A 16,308-nucleotide genomic window follows, 5' to 3' on the forward strand; every position below is an offset into this window, starting at 1 on the left:
CAGTGGTTAGAACTCCATGCTTTCACTGCTGTGGGCCCGGGTTCGATCAATTGTCTGGAACTAAAATCCTGCAAGCTGCACAGCACAGCCAAAAATTTTTTAAATAATTTAAAATTTTTTTAAAAATAAAAAACCTGTAGTCCTGAGGTCCTATATACAAAAATAGTTTGGGAAAGCTAAAAAATTACTTCCCTAAAGTTAAAACCCTCTTCAAGATTAAACATTTACAGCAGTTCCTGGAAGTTACTCATTTCAAAAGAGGTAAATAGAGGCACTTGGCCCATCTGAGCTCATCACATGATGTGTGTTTTGAAAATAAAATCTCTACCTATGAACCATCCCTCTCAAAGATTTAAAATAACTCTCAGAGTCTGAAGGATCCTCTTCAACTGTAAAACAGTACATTAGCCACTGCCTCAAACAGGACTCAAACACTGACCCTGCTTATTCCAGGAAACCCATTTAAATGGCAAAGTAAGAAACAAATAAAATGAAAAGGCAGCTTACAGAATGGGGGAAAATACTTGCAAACAATCTATCTGATAAGGGGTTAATATCCAAAATATATAAGGAACTCATATAACTCATAGCAAAAAAAAATGGTCAGAGGACCTCAATAGATATTTTTCCAAAGAAGACATACAGAAGTCCAACAGGTACATGACAAGATGCTCAAAATCACTTATCATAAGGAAAATGCAAATCAAAACCACGAGATACCACCTCACACCTATCAGAATGGCTATCATCAGAAAGATAAAAGATAACAAGTGTTGGTGAGTATGTGGGAATGTAAACTGGTACAGCCGTTATGGAAAACAGTATGGAGGATATTCAAAAAATTAAAAATAGAACTACTATATGACCCAGTAATCTCACTTTTCAGTATACGTCCAAAGAAAAAGAGAACAGGATATCAGAAAGATATCTGCACTCCTATGGGCATTGCAACATTATTCACAATAGCCAAGTTATGGAAACAACCTAAGTGTCCACTGATGGCTGAAAAGATAAAGAAGATCTGGTTGTATATACATACAATGGAATATTATTCAGCCATAAGAAAGAAATCCTGCCATTTGCATCAACATGAATGGACCTTTAGGGGATTATGCTAAATGAAATAAGGCAGACAGAGAAAAATAAACACTGTACCATCTCATTTATATGGGGCATCTATAAAAGCCAAACTCATGGAGACAGAGAGTAAAATAGTGGTTGCCCGGGTCTAGGGGATGGGGGAGATGGGGAGATATTGCCCAAAGGGTACAAACTTCCAGTTATAATTTGTAATTATGTGAGGTGATGGATGTGTTAACTAACCCTACTGTGGTAATCATTTTGTAATGTATACATGTATCGAATCATCACATGGTATACCTTAACCTTACACAATGTTATATGACAATTACCTCTCCAAAAAGCTGGAAAATAAATAAATAAGACCACCGCAACCTACAGTCAGAAAAGTTAAACATACACACACACACACACATTCAGTTTTCTGATTGCTTCAGACAGTATATAGCATTCTTAATTTATATGCTTCCTCTACCAGGAAAAAAGAGAAAATGTTAAGTGGATTCAAACCTCTTTAGGTAATTCAGTTTGAGACAAAGTGGAAAACTGTACTGCCCTCCTCTCTCCCCTATACCCTCTCCCTTCATCTCCCTGAAGTTGCCCTGGTCCTTCCTGGAAGCCTGCATCAGGACCTCCCCAGGACTGCTCTCCTCGTACTGAGAGGGCCAGCATTCCTCTCTCCCTCCCTCCAAGCCACCAGTGTGGCTGACTTCAGCAAGGTAACAGAAAGAAAGCAACAGGACTGAAAAACATTCATTCTAAGATCAGTTCTCCAAGGTAGTCATATTTTAAAAGTAGAGCTTATTTATCCACATAAACTCCTATTAGATGAAATATGGATTTCAACTTGTGTGCCCAACGAAATTAAAGAATTCCAGTACTGTGAGGAAAAGAGGGACCTTACTGTCACTTCTTAAAGAAGGTGGCTACTGCCCATGGTACAAGGAGCTTCACGGTTTGACTCCTCACAGCCTTTGTTCCCATTTCTAGATTGACAAGATTTCAATAAATTATAGGCGTATATTTGTGCAGGTAATATTTCAAGTGTCATACCAAAATGTTGTTCAGAAACTGATGTTCAAATAAATGGTGAAAGAATTCTAACTTAGCTAGAGTATATGGCCATGATCTCTAAATGGGAGTCTGTTATTCTCAATTTTCCCAGCTCCACAAACTCACTCTTTTTAAGACTGCTTCATGCTTTCCATTTACATTGTTTCATATACATAAATACAACCACAAAGTAAAAGCAAAGCAGGAACTAGATTTATGGTCATTAAAACATCGGTGTTCTAGTGGCACTGTTAATAGAGGTCTAAACCTTTATGGTGGAATCTCTGGCATAGTGTGGGGTTACAATACCCAACCAACTTGTATTAAGCATCTACTAAATGTTAGCCATTGAGATCCAATTCCTGCTATATCCCAGTTCTTTCATCCCTGGAGAGAGATGCTGGCATTCACCCAAATGCCTTTGATCAGGCCATCACTACATATCCCCTTGGACCCCACCATCATATAGTCTAGTCATGGAACAAATAGGAGAGTCAACCCAAGTCTATACATTTAGAATATGACTCCAAAGAAGCATAAGATAAGTGATAAGAAGGATTTCGTATTTGCAGAAAAGAGCCATTTTTAGAAGAGGAATGCTTCTAAACTCTATAATTTACATTTTCTTAAGCAAGTGGAAATCAAGTAGTGGTGTTGGAAAACAAGAGCATGTTATGAATCGAGAAATATTGTCTAACCAAATAATCACCCCCATCCTTTCTGGGAAACTCCTAGACTTTTCCCTCTCTGAGCCTGAATCTCCAATTTACTGCATTGTGTCAATTGTTTACAAGATGCAGATCCAGTCAGTATTTATTTAATCATCAATAGTATTTGGTATCACTAGAGTGCCTAGTACAGTGCCTGGTGAGTATCTATTGAGTACGCACTCAATAAATATTTGTTGCATGAATGAATGGACTGCTGAAATCTGTGACTCGTATTTATTCAGCCAAAATACAAATGGTATTTTTAATTAATTCAACAACATATGGTATTGATTCTAAATGCGTTTCATTAAACTATAAGCAAGCACTGAGATACTGATACTACAAAGGTAATTCTGCTACTAGAGTATAATTATACTAATGCATTACTAGATTTATTTGTTAAGTACAGACTATAAATATGCTTTAATTGGGCCTTCATTAAGTTATACAGAAATTTTAAAATGCTTAGGCTACCAGATTTCTCTTTCCTCGGGAATAGGAAGGAAGTACCTCCCTTAGACCCAGGCAAGAGGGCCGTTGTCCTGGATCCCCTATCTGGCACTTGTCCAGCTGCAACCACCGCCCCTGCCAGTGACAGAGTCTGCAGGGCCAAAGGGATATGCATACCCAAAGCCCACATCCCCCCTCCTAGAACACGCTCTGGGTATCTAGGACCCCAGAGTTTCCAGGTCAGACAACCCCAAGCTACTTCCAGAACTTGTGCAGCACCACTTCCCAGGGTCCCTCCTCTAGAGGGTGGACCACACCTAGAGTGCTCATGCCTCAGCCTGAGGGGGTGAATGTACACAGTGGAGAGGGATGCCCACATAAGTGCATACAAGAGAGAGCCAGGGATGGGGAGAGAGGCAAATGGCCTCAGGCTAAGAACCAGGGCTTGCCTTCCCTGTGTCACCATATTTCAGCACAGACCACCAAGAAGACCAAGAATTCTAAATTCAAAGCTGCCTTCCAAAATTACTGGAAAACAGGCATCAAGATGTTGGTTAACTTTGGAGGATAGCATTATGGGTCATTTTTTCTATGTGTTTTATGTTTTTTTTGCCTCACATTTCATGTCTATAAAATGGAAATAACAATAGGTCATCCCCCATCAAATTGTTATTAAGACTAAATGAGATCATGCAGATAAAGTTGAAGCACAGTACCTGACGTAGGATAAATGCTTGATAAAATAATTGTAACTACAATTAGTATTACACACACGTACTAATTTTGTATCTAGGAACACAGGCAATAAATGCTATTTTAAAGTACTATTGAAAAAAAAGCAGACTTCTGGGTTGCCATGAAAATGTGTGTGTCAAGATGGAAAGTAAAACAGTTAACAGTTTCATAGCTTGATGTATAATGTTTCAGAATTTAGACACATGGTTTGTGGACGTCTATGTACACTAGTGCCCCTGGCTTTGCAAATATTAGGAGTGCTCTCCTCAAATTCTTTTCTTGAACTTCAAATATCCAAATATCCTGAATATGCTTAATGAAGTATCACAGGTGAGAACCTGCCCATTTAAACCTTTGAGATTTCTTATGATCTCAAACTTACCAACAGAGGGGCTTGGTTCAGATGAATAAGTTTTCTTTAAGCAGCCTATAAATGTCAACAGTGTCCATCTCGGGTGGTAATAATATTCACACATAATAATGAAGTTTATTGAGCATTTAGCAGATGCCAGGTACACCAGCAAGTAATTTGCATACATTATTCCATTCAATTCTCAAGACTCTAAAGTGGGTAAAAATATTATTTTATTCAACAGATAAGGAAACTAAGGTATAGAGAAGTTCAATAATTCAATAACTTGTCTGAGTTACCACAGCGGAAGGGACAACCTCTGGGTGCCAGCTGGCTGGGCAGCCTGCAAAGCGCCTGCTGTCTGCCTTGTACTCCACTGCCTCGAGCACCACCATCTGCCCCTAGGTCTCTGCCTCTTCTCTTCCTGAGGCTCTCTCATCTTCACCTTTGCTCAACTTTGCCCCATCCCACTCAGACCTCAGGTCTCTGACCCCAGGTTATAATTGCTAATTGTGTTGAACGTAGAAATCGCTTGGGGGCAGGGGATGGATGCCTTTCAACACACGCACAGGAAAGGAAAGATACTCCGGAGCTGGAGGTACCTGGGAATCAGGCAGGCTATGCCCCATGATGGCATGAGGGAACCAGAGCTGATTCATGAAGATTCCAGAGGGAGTGGTGGTAAGTGAGAGCATGGGGCATGTACGGTGCACCTGGTGCCAGGAGTGTGCTGTGGGTGAGTGTCTGCTGTACCTTGAAAAAGAAGGGACAGAAAAGGACAGAACTGAGAAGATGTGCAGCCATGAGCCTCAGTCAGTGCTGAAGTGAGGGAAATGGGCATCCAAACTGAAGGAGAGTTTCCAGGCAGGGAGCACAGTTGGGGTTAGACTCAATAAATAAGTAAAATTCACTCTTCTTCATTACACACCAAACCAAACCTACTCTTCCTGGTTTAGTTAGACCATATCTATGTTTTTAAAAAGTGAACCTAACCCATGTGTTTTGAAATATAGAGATGGGGAGGAGTTATAAATTTCCTCAAAACTGATATGTGTTTGGGTTATAGTCCATGAGCCCGAGAGAGGCAAAATATTTCCAGAAGCATGTCACTGGATGAAATAGTTTGGGAAGGAGCAAGGGGAAAAGGAAGCCTCCTTTCTCTTCATCTCCCTTCCTCTCTTTTCTTTCATCTTCAAATGCACTGACTGAATATGCTTACTCTTGGGGAATAGATTGAGGCATAATCATAACATCTGCCCTCTACGGAGAGAGAAAGATGAAAATGATATTTCATTTTAAGTCCACATTTCAATTCAACCTCACCCCTCCCCCTGTACAAAAGCATCTAGGGCACTCAAATACTCTTACTTGCTCTTGTTTCTGTTACCATGACAACAGGCATCTGTTCTGAATGGACCAGAAGTGTAGGGAAACAAATACATTTCAACCTCCTTGAGAAATACTTTCTTGTTGATAGTGTAGGGGAGGAAAACTTCTCCCTTCTCCCTTCTAGGTTCTTTGGCTGGTCTAATAATTCAATTGACATAAGGCAGATTAACAGGTGAAAATTTTAATTTCATATGTACAGAAGCCCATAAAAATATGAAACTCTAAGAAGTGACCAAAGCAGGCAGCTTTTATACCTCTTAGACAAGGAAAAAATTAATTTGTGAAGAATTGGCCAAACAAAGGGACTTGGGCTTGGGATTAGTGAAGAAGTAACAAGATTTGTTTATGCAGACTTTGTGGCCCTGAATTCCCTATCTTTGACAATAAGGATGCCTTTTACCCTCCTGGTACAGGAAGAGTAACTTCACATGAGAGAATTATCTCCTGCTTTCAGGGAGACAAAGGAGTGTCAGAATGTTCTTCTTGCACTGGCTGTTTCTAAAGTAACTTTGATTCAAAATAATCAATGTGCCAAAGAATCATATTTTGGGGTAGCACACTCTGCTCTCCTTCAATCCTACCTTCGAAACTTCCAAGAAGTTTCACAATTCAGAAGCCGCGTTGGCAGATTGCTCCATTATTTCATTGAATTCCTCTTTTAGTCTTGAAAACAGGTTGGTTCAGTCAAACTTATTTCAGGAGGTGGTGATGCTAAGGTGGGCTCCCAAAGTTAGGCCTGTATTGTGCTAGCAACAAGGTATTTAATAAACATTTCTAAGGAAACAAAAGAAAAACAAAAGATCAATGGTTGGAGCAAGTTATAAACCCAATCTGAGCTTTGAGAGTAGTCAGTCAAGAAGATTTCTAGATATTGGGCTCAAAACATCTTCAGATGGAGTGAAGCCAGGCAGTGGCAATCTGACAGATTTCCTAGTTTGCAGTTTGAATGTCTTTGATAACCTTTCTGAGTGATTACACAGCAACAGGCCTGAAGATTGTCCATATAGGAGCTGTTGTGTTGACTTCTCTGTAGTTTATATCAAGTTGTCCAACTTTAGTTTGCACAGCTTTGGGAAAAGGGCAGTTTTAGCTCTCAGTGATTCCAAGTCAAGAAGGGTAGTAGAGAAATTGGAAACATTAGTTTGGAGAGTTGTACCCAAACACTGGAGGAAACTAGAAGGATTCAGGGTCCAGTCCAGTTTACAGGTAGAAAACAAACCTCAAAGACAATTAATAGCACTAGAATCTGATATCCACAGAGGTGTATTACTGAAATGTAATGGAACATAATTTTTCTCTCTATGATTACCCCCATTTACATCAAAGATAACCGCAGTAAGACTAATTTGTTTACAAATTGAGTCTAGTTTCAATAAACTTGACTTGATTATTTACATAAGTGCAACAAGGATAGTGATTGACCATATAGGCTCTTTTAAATATTCTTTGCTGGAACTTTTCATAAAGAATCTCAGACTGAGCTCTAAAAAGCCTCTCTTCTAGGAGAAGCCAAGCTGAGAATTTGCCATCAGACTTTGCTTGCAATACTCATAGATTTGGGTAAATTTCTCTCTTCTTGAGGTCCCCAAAATACCCTGAGTTTCTTGCACCTGCCAGGAAGTAACCTTCCTTACTTGCCTGGTAAGGCTGCCAGGAACCCTGTAAGCAAGGTACCAGGATGTTTTTCCAAGGGACTTTATTGGCTACTGAGTATATATACATCTCTCTCAAATATGACATTCCAATCAAAGCCTTGGTAACATAACCAATGTTTTTAATTGTGTCTTGTTACAAGGAGAACATTATTATTGAACTTATACAAATAATTGTATTGCCATAAAAATAATACTCAGTTTTCCTAATTCTCAAGGGATCAGGTAGGAAGACAGAGTAATTGCTTCATCTTTATTCACAAAGGTATACTTTATCAAATTGCCTTAAATCATAGGTATCTTAAGAGAAAAATGTTTCCTTAAATCTAGAAAAACAAAACACTAAAAGAACCAGCAATGTTTCAGTCATAAAAATTAAAATCATCCACCTTAGTTCTTTCAGTCCTATGCAATTAATTCTTGTTGACCTTGAACTTTGTTAGCAATTTTATGAATCCGGTTTTTCCTTAAAGTTCTGTAAATTCTTACTCAGTTCAGTTGTATGATCTGAAAGTTATCAGAAACCTGTATTCTAGAGTACTTGTCAGAGTCCTTTCTATGAATTTCTCTAAAGATGAAACACATTTGCCAAAGCCATCAAACAATAACTGTAAATGCCAAAAGACTTAAAATGGTCATGGTTAAAGATCAGATGAGAGTTCATTATAATGCAGTTGACAAGGAAATTTGATTATTTCTGTGACACACAACACTTCAAGATAATGACCTGAATTATAAGTGATAACATACCAGGAGATATCAGATTTCTAAGAATTTTATACAATTTATGGAACATTTATATTAATAACATATATCCATACAAAAGTAACCTAAAAAGGTTTAGCATCACTTATTTGACAATGCTTCTCATGTAATTTAACATATCAAATAAGCCTAATTAGTGTAACATCTCTCTTTTATAAGGAGATGGAACAAATCTTTTAAGATGTTTCAGGGACCCTGTGGAAAATCCCATACTCAGTTTGAGGTCAACAGGACTTCATTTAAAGCTTGATTTGGGGAAGTTTTTCAAAAATATCAAAAAGTTTTGGACACTTGACTCAAAAGGATCACAGATCATTATGAAACAATACTTAATTAGCCATTTAACCAAAGTGACAATAAAAAATTTCAAGGGCACATACAGAAAGTTACATGGTTCTGAGCAAAGTTTAGCTCTTTTAGTATCTAGATGATTCAGTTCACTTAAGTAATCAAAGACCTGATGATAAAGATAACATGAAACACAAAAAATTATTTTGATAAAACACAAAACCTTTGCTTTCTTGGCAGATTACTTAAAAGGTAAAGAGAAATCTTTCACAATGTCTTATCGAGAGCAGACCCATAGTCCAAAAGAACTTTCTCCTTTTAGCAGATGAAAGAAAATTAAATTGTACTTTTACATAAGTATACTATTGGTGTTAAAGCTTATTTTTAAAACCCTTATAATAACAATTCAATTTTTAGCCAACTTGACCACACAAGATTCTTTTTCTCTCTCCCCCACCATCTATCTATCTCTCTCTCTTCCCAAATTTCTATGTCCATAGATTTCCCTTTAGACTGCTCTTTCCCTTTCTAAAACATCCAACCTTACTTTACTTCTTTTCCCTTAAAAAAGTGCATCTCCATACCTCATACCTTTTCTAAGCCAAAAACACAACTTACTTTCCTTGTATACAGGGTTACAAGGAAAATTTGCAAATATTACTATTTCTAATAGTTTAATTGCATTAGAATTCTTAACCCTTAAAAACCATAATTTCTATTGAAAATTAAGAAGCATTTCAAAGAATTGAACTGTTATAACAGCATTCTTTAGATTTGCAAATTTATGAATACATTTCATAACCTTTAGAAATGCTTTCTCATAGTACAATTTTTTTGGTAATGAGCTAAATGTGGATAAACCTATGTTTAATAACTAATGTTTCTGTATTTTATTTTATTTGGAAATGATCTAGATATTAAATAAATTTCCATCACTTACTTTAACTTAGCAAAACCCTAAGGGTGTAAGTTACCTAAGAGATTTAGGAAAATATTTAAGTAGACATATCATAAAACATAATGGTTATTGAAAAGTTCACTTAAAATTTTTATTCCACTTGCATTTAATTCACTTGCTGTTAACAGCCATACTTAGATTACTCATGAAAATTTCAAGAGACGTTAAAGCAGCTAGTCATCATCTTATTTTTCTTGTTCACAAATTTTATAACAGGACATCACAAGCTTATTTGACTTTAAGTAAACCAAGTAAAATAAAAGCATTATGCTTAATGTTGATAACTCTAAAGATATGCATGTTTTAATTAAACCAAGAAACTTAAACTAGTTTTTATTTACTGAATATTATCCTAGATCACATGAACTTGAAAAACATTTGGATTAGTTTTTATATCTCTAAGAGTATAATTAATTTATATAGCACTTGTTTGTCTTTATGCCAATTAAATGAGCTCTTTACAAATTAATTTTAGCAGTACCATCTGGAGGTAGAAAAACATGTATATATATACATAAACATGCATCCATGAATATACATAAACACAGAGACAGTATAGACAGGCATAGAGACCCTATAGCTTCTGTTACAAAATTTTAGTTGTGAATGGGGTACAATAATATAAAACTCACTAGCTAATAAATAACAGTTGAAATAAGTTTACCAGCTCAGGTGACTAAAGCTTTTTACTATTTATGGAGAAGATTTTCAAAACTTGTATTTGCCCTTGACAAATAATCTTATGGAGGCTGTGGACTACAGTTTGGGCCAGAGAGCTTTTGTAGTAGTTTGTATTTTAGAAAGCCTCTTTTCCCTATTTTTTTCCGTCAGTCCCAAGCATGTGTGAGTATTGTTTTAGTTATCTCTTAGGGTGTTTACATTTCAAAGGCATGGTAAAATTGATACCTTCAAGGGACATAGAAAGAACATAAATTTTTCCTAGGAGGTTTGGAGTATATTTGTCTATTATCAGAAGTCTAGGATAATTACTATTTAAATTTTTCCTTCTCTTTCTTAAATGCTATTATACTTCCAATGTCCTGATTTTTTTACAATATCTGCAAATGTCTGAAGGCAAATAAGAAAGGGTCTGAGTGGGCTTTGAGTTGCTCTCAGAGTTATGCTTTTGTTTTTCTAAAGTTTCAAGTTGCAAATCAAGAATTTAACTCTTTTTTTCTCTTGCATCACTGCAAACTATCTTCAAAGAATTGAGTGATGCTTTCATTGTAATGCTTAGAGGTTGATGAGCCCACTAACCACACAATTTTGAATCTGCCTTTTTATATCAGGGAGAAATTTTCCTACTAAGGCGAAAATTAAAAGATTTTTTATGTTCTAGAGCTTCGGAGTTTAGTGAAGTATACCTTTCAAAACTCTATAAAACGTTCAACAAAGGCCTTGGATGCTCTCCTTCCTTCTGAGTGCTCAGTTTAAACTTAGACCAATTCACCTTAGAGGGGAAAGCCTCCACTGTCTCTAACAGCCCCTCAATCTCAACCTCTGGCTGAGCCATTTCCTGGTAATTTGCAGGAAGGCCTGGGAGAATTTCTGGTCATCTGTTTCCTCCAAGGGAGATTTTCTCCAGGAGGGCTGTCTGACTTATCTGATAATTATAGTCTAATATGGGTGGGAAGAACACCCCTTGGCAGCCAAACAAGGTCACTGTGAATAGGGTTTTGAAAAGCCATTAATTCCTCCTTAAATTTGGTAGAATCTTCCGAAAGTAGAAGTGAAGGGGCTTTATAATTTAAAAGATCTGCTGCTGTCTGAGGAACATGAATTCTTTGAGTGGGGTTCTAGACTATATATCTGCAAAGGGCATTGCACAGGAAGGCCTAAGGCTAGCAGGGCCTGATTACAGAGCCCTGGCGAGTAGGAAGAGTTGTAAGGGACAGCAAAGTGAACCCCACTTCTTGTCCTGGGTGCTTCTGCTAAATTCACTTCCTAACTTTCAGAATTTATGTGAATAACCTGTATACCCTAGATATTAGGCTGGAGTGTTCTCTGTAAATCTTGCAGAGAAAGGGAAGTTAAAACAGGCAGCAGGGTGTTTAAGGGATTTTCTGGGGAAGGTGGAGGAATTTGGGGAGCTAAGGGAATTTGCTGAGGAGACAGGGCCAGATCTTAAGAAGGGGAAATTATGTGAGACATAGACTTTACTTTTTAAGTCTAATCTCTGTTCTTTCGTATTGTTAAGGGAGTCCCTAAGGCTAGGATACTCCTTTGTAGCCATTTTTTAAATTTGGTCTTTCCACAGGTACCAATAAAACAATTGTTTAGAATGAGAGGTCTCTAAAAGAAATTTTTTTGAAATACAGAAGTTTTTCCAATTCAAACAATCTTTTGTCTGGTCATTGATGAGTAGGATCTTATATTAATTTCAGTAATGACTCAAACCAGTAAGCTTTTTTATGGCTTAACCATGGACACAAGAGACATCCCAAAGGAGAATGCAAAAGATGCAGCCCTCACAAGATCCAGAAGGTTCACCCCCAAAGCCTGTGAAAGCAAAGACCTTCACTGCCACAGGCAGTAAGAAAGTTTTAGTGAAAAGGGTGTCTCCAGTTCCTCACAAGATTGTGAGATGCCCTCAGTCACAGACCCACTAATATGTAACTCTGGGCAGGTACTACTGGAATGGGACTTTTCCAGTGCTAACCAGACAATGAAAGTTGAGAAACAAAGGCCCCTTTTAGACGGGTGCACCCTTAGGCCGAATTCCTCTGAGAGCTGGACAATGAGAATGCTGCTGTGACTTCATGTCTCATAACCCCAGTCTATTCAACTGGCCACCAAATGCAAGATGCTATTTGCACTTTCTAGCTGGCAGAAACTAGAGAGAATATTCTCACTGGCCACAAAGACAAGCTTTGGGGACATAGAACAAGATTTCATATGTCCTTGAATCCCTTCACCATTTTCGTGCTCAATGGCTCCCAGTACATATTCACTCCCAACTGCAAGCACCTGTGCCTCTTTTCTGGTGCTCTCCCTCCCACTGTCCAAACCCAAATGTATGTCCCCTGGGGAGCCTTACCCTGTATGACCACAGGTGCAGATGATAAAACCCTTCTTCTCTGCAACCTGAGGTAGACAACTAGAGGGAGTGCTCCCCTTTTTGGACTTGGCTTCAGGCTACGCCCTCACTTGACCTCTTCCCCTTATAAGTCACACTTCCCAACCCCCTACCAGGGGACACTTCCTAATCAATAAATTGCTCTCTCGAGCATCCTCCTCAGGATCTGCTTCTAGGGAACCAACCTAAGACAGGCTAGTGTTAATGGCCGGAGTAGTTGCTTCAAAAGCATGGTTAGAAGTAAACACTTGGGTGAGAAATGTTTCAGTCTTTGCAAGGCTTGACACACAAGCTTTAGTATTTGAGCATTTGAGAGAGTAGTAATAGGCATTTTGTCCTTCAGTATGAAAGATAGAGGACTATTAGAGTTGAGAAGTATAAACACAGTGATGCATTTTGGAATAAGATGCACCTTCTGTGCAGCAATCACTCCTAAGTTAGAGTAATCAGACTCTTCACTGTTGCTTGTTTCCAAATGAAATGTTTCTTAAACGAAATTCAGAATGTACCAGAACAAGCAAGGCTTTCTTAGGTGCTCAAAATTGCAAAGAAATCATAACCTTTTAAGTGAAGTACAATTAAGTAGGAGTGAAATATTCGTCATTTGAATGCTTAATGGAATTCTATCTAAGAGAATCTATCTTTAGAGCTTAATTGTGGATACAACTTGTAGACATGCAACAATGGTGTCCGCCATTTCAGGGTGGGATTCAGTTAGATTAAAATGTACTTAGGTTTTTATTTATGACTAAAAAGTAAGGCAGCTCTGGTTAGAAATGATATTTGAGACAGCCTCCTTCATCATGACTTTTGCCATTTGGCCTTGGATATGAAATTTTTGATATTATGGTCATAGCATTCAGAGTTTAGAGATCATCTAGCCCAATTTTTTCTTTCTAGTGTTCTACATTTCCAGCTTTTCCACAATGGGTATATGGATATATATAATGTATATATTTACATATATGGATATGCATAGCCATGTGTGCTTTATGTATGTATATAAATATATATGTATGTGTGTGTAAATATACAAAGAGAGAGATTACTTCTATAATTTGAAGTTTCTAAATTGGACCATGTTCAACATGTATAAGTATAGACACTTAAAGGAATTTACATTAGAAAAAAGAAACAATTTTGCTTATATATTATCAAAATGTTTTTTAAGTAATAAGATTTACTTGCTGATGAAGGGAAGGTAAACTCATATACTCCTTTGAAAGCAATTTAGCAAGACCCTTTAAAAGGTTTGTAATCCAGTAGTTCTATGCCTATAAAGCTGAAATAAATAAAAAGCTTTTTGTACAAATATGCACATTTTGATAAAATTTAATAGGTTGTCTACTTTTTATTAAAGTATAACATACTTACAGAGGAGTGTACAATTCCATAAACATCCACAAACTCTACCCACCCATGTAACCATCCCCCAATTAATAAGCAAATATTTTTTTCTTTTTTAGGAATTTTTTTGAAGTATAGTTGCTTTGCAATGTTATATTAGTTTCTGGTGTACAGCAAAGTGATTCAGTTTATATATATATATATATATATAAATATATATATATATATAATTAAGATTCTACATATAAGTGATATATGACATTTGCCTTTCTCTGTCTGACTTACTTCACTTAGTATGATAATCCCTAGGTCTATCCATGTTGCTTGCAAGTAGCGTTATTTCATTCTTTTTTATGGCTGAGTAATATTCCAGTGTGTGTGTGTGTGTGTGTGTGTGTGTGTGTGTGTGTATCACATCTTCTTTATCCATTCATCTGTCGATGAACATTTAGGTTGCTTCCATGACCTGGCTATTGTAAATAGTGCTGCAATGAACATTGGGGTACATGTATCTTTTCATCTTATGGTTTTCTCCAGATGGAAAGCAGATTATTACCAGCACTCCAGAATGTAATAGCTTTTTTTAATATTTATTATTTATTTGTTTGTTTATTTATTTATTTAGGCTGTTCTGGGTCTTAGTTGCAGCACGCAGGATCTTTGTTACAGCATGCAGGATCTTTTAGTTGCAGCATGTGGACTTAATTGTGGCATGCAAACTCTTAGTTGCAGCATGCATGTGGGAGCTAGTTCCCCAACCAGAGGTTAAACCCGGGCCCCCTGCATTGGGAGGATGGAGTCTTACCCACTGGACCACCAGGGAAGTCTCCTGTAATAGCTTTTTAAAGTGGAAAAAAATTAGTGTCCAAAATAGAGAAAATTTTAAGGTGGGACAACCTGGGCAAATTTTAAGCTGTTTAAACAAAGCCATCTAGAAATCCCAAAGGCAATGAGACAAAGCAGTAAATATGAAGATCCCTGTAGACCAGGGGTCCCCAACCCCCAGGCTGTGGACCGGTACTGGTCCATGACCTGTTAGGAACCAGAGAGCACAGCAGGAGGTGAGCGGCAGGCAAGCAAGTGAAGCTTCATCTGCCCCTCCCCATCGCTCCCCATCACTCACGTTACTGCCTGAACCATTGCTCTCATTACCGCCTGAACCATCGCCCCCCACCCACCCACCCACACCCCCCCCGGCCATGGAAAACCATGAAACCAGTTCCTGGTGCCAAAAAGGTTGGGGACCACAGCTGTAGACCTCAGTCACAAGCTTGCAAGAGCTATATTACTGGAGGTGTGGCCAAGGCAATGGGAAATTGTACCAAGTAGCCTCTATGCAGAATGCCTGGGAGAATCATAGCCACACAAGCACTGAATAAGCATTTGGCTCAGGTCAGGGCATGCCGCGTGGGTATGCAAAGGAGGTCTTAATTGATATGCTCCCTAAACCAAATGCTGAAAGTGAGTAGGCAATCACAGAGGGGAGAAACAGATCTGGGTGGCTGTCTGACTGAGGGTGGAAAATACAGAAATAAGTCCTCCATGCTGAGAAAAGATGGAGTCCACCATTTTGAATCATACAGTGAACATTAACATCAAACCAGATTATAGCCAAAGACACTGATGAGAAGGCCAAGCTTAACTAATTGGTAAAACCTGCTAGCACCATCTGGTTTATGCATAAGCGTAGCTAAATTAAACGATATAGACCAAGTAGAAGAGGCTCAGAAGCTAGAACAAAGAAGCTTCCAGATAGGTGAAAGATGTATCAGCAACATTCTAACAAACAAACTAATACAGTAGGATCTTGAAGCTAGGATGGGGTGGACCTTTCTTATTCACTGGTCCATGCTTGAGGGGGCAATGAGAGCACCAGGTAATAACATTAGTATAGAAAATCCAGGTTTTAGGAGAACTGCCTTAGAGAGAAGAGTGGGCTCTGAATGAAGAGATTTCTCAGGCCTTCCACGGGACCAAGGCTGGGTAAAGACAGAACTAACCTGTGCCTCCTCCTTCATCTGCATAGATTCATCATTTCTCTCAACAAATAGTTACTGAGCCCCTACTAAGTGCCAGGCGCTGTGCTATATAGAGGATCCATCAGTGAGAAGGATTAATATAGGATCTGCCCTGAAGAGACTATCACCTAAACTGTGACAAGCAGCGGTACACATCTACCACCCAGCTAACTAAGTCGTAGCTTCAGACTGCATTTCAAGGCCCGCACCTAATTTTTTTTCATAATTGTGTATTCTGTTCTTTCAGTGAGCCCACCAGAAATGTACAAGCTTTGGGTCCCCCAAAATCTGGGCCCACCTCTGCGAATGAGTTCTGTGAAGACCAGATTCCTGTGATGGCACCTCTCACACTTCCTTACACACATTTATTTACGTATCTGTCTTTCTCTAAAACCCTGAGCCCCTTCATGTTAGAGGCTTCTAATTTATCTTTGT

Source organism: Mesoplodon bidens (assembly GCF_964165515.1).
Source record: "Mesoplodon bidens genome assembly, chromosome: 13".
NCBI classification, from domain to species: domain Eukaryota; kingdom Metazoa; phylum Chordata; class Mammalia; order Artiodactyla; family Ziphiidae; genus Mesoplodon; species Mesoplodon bidens.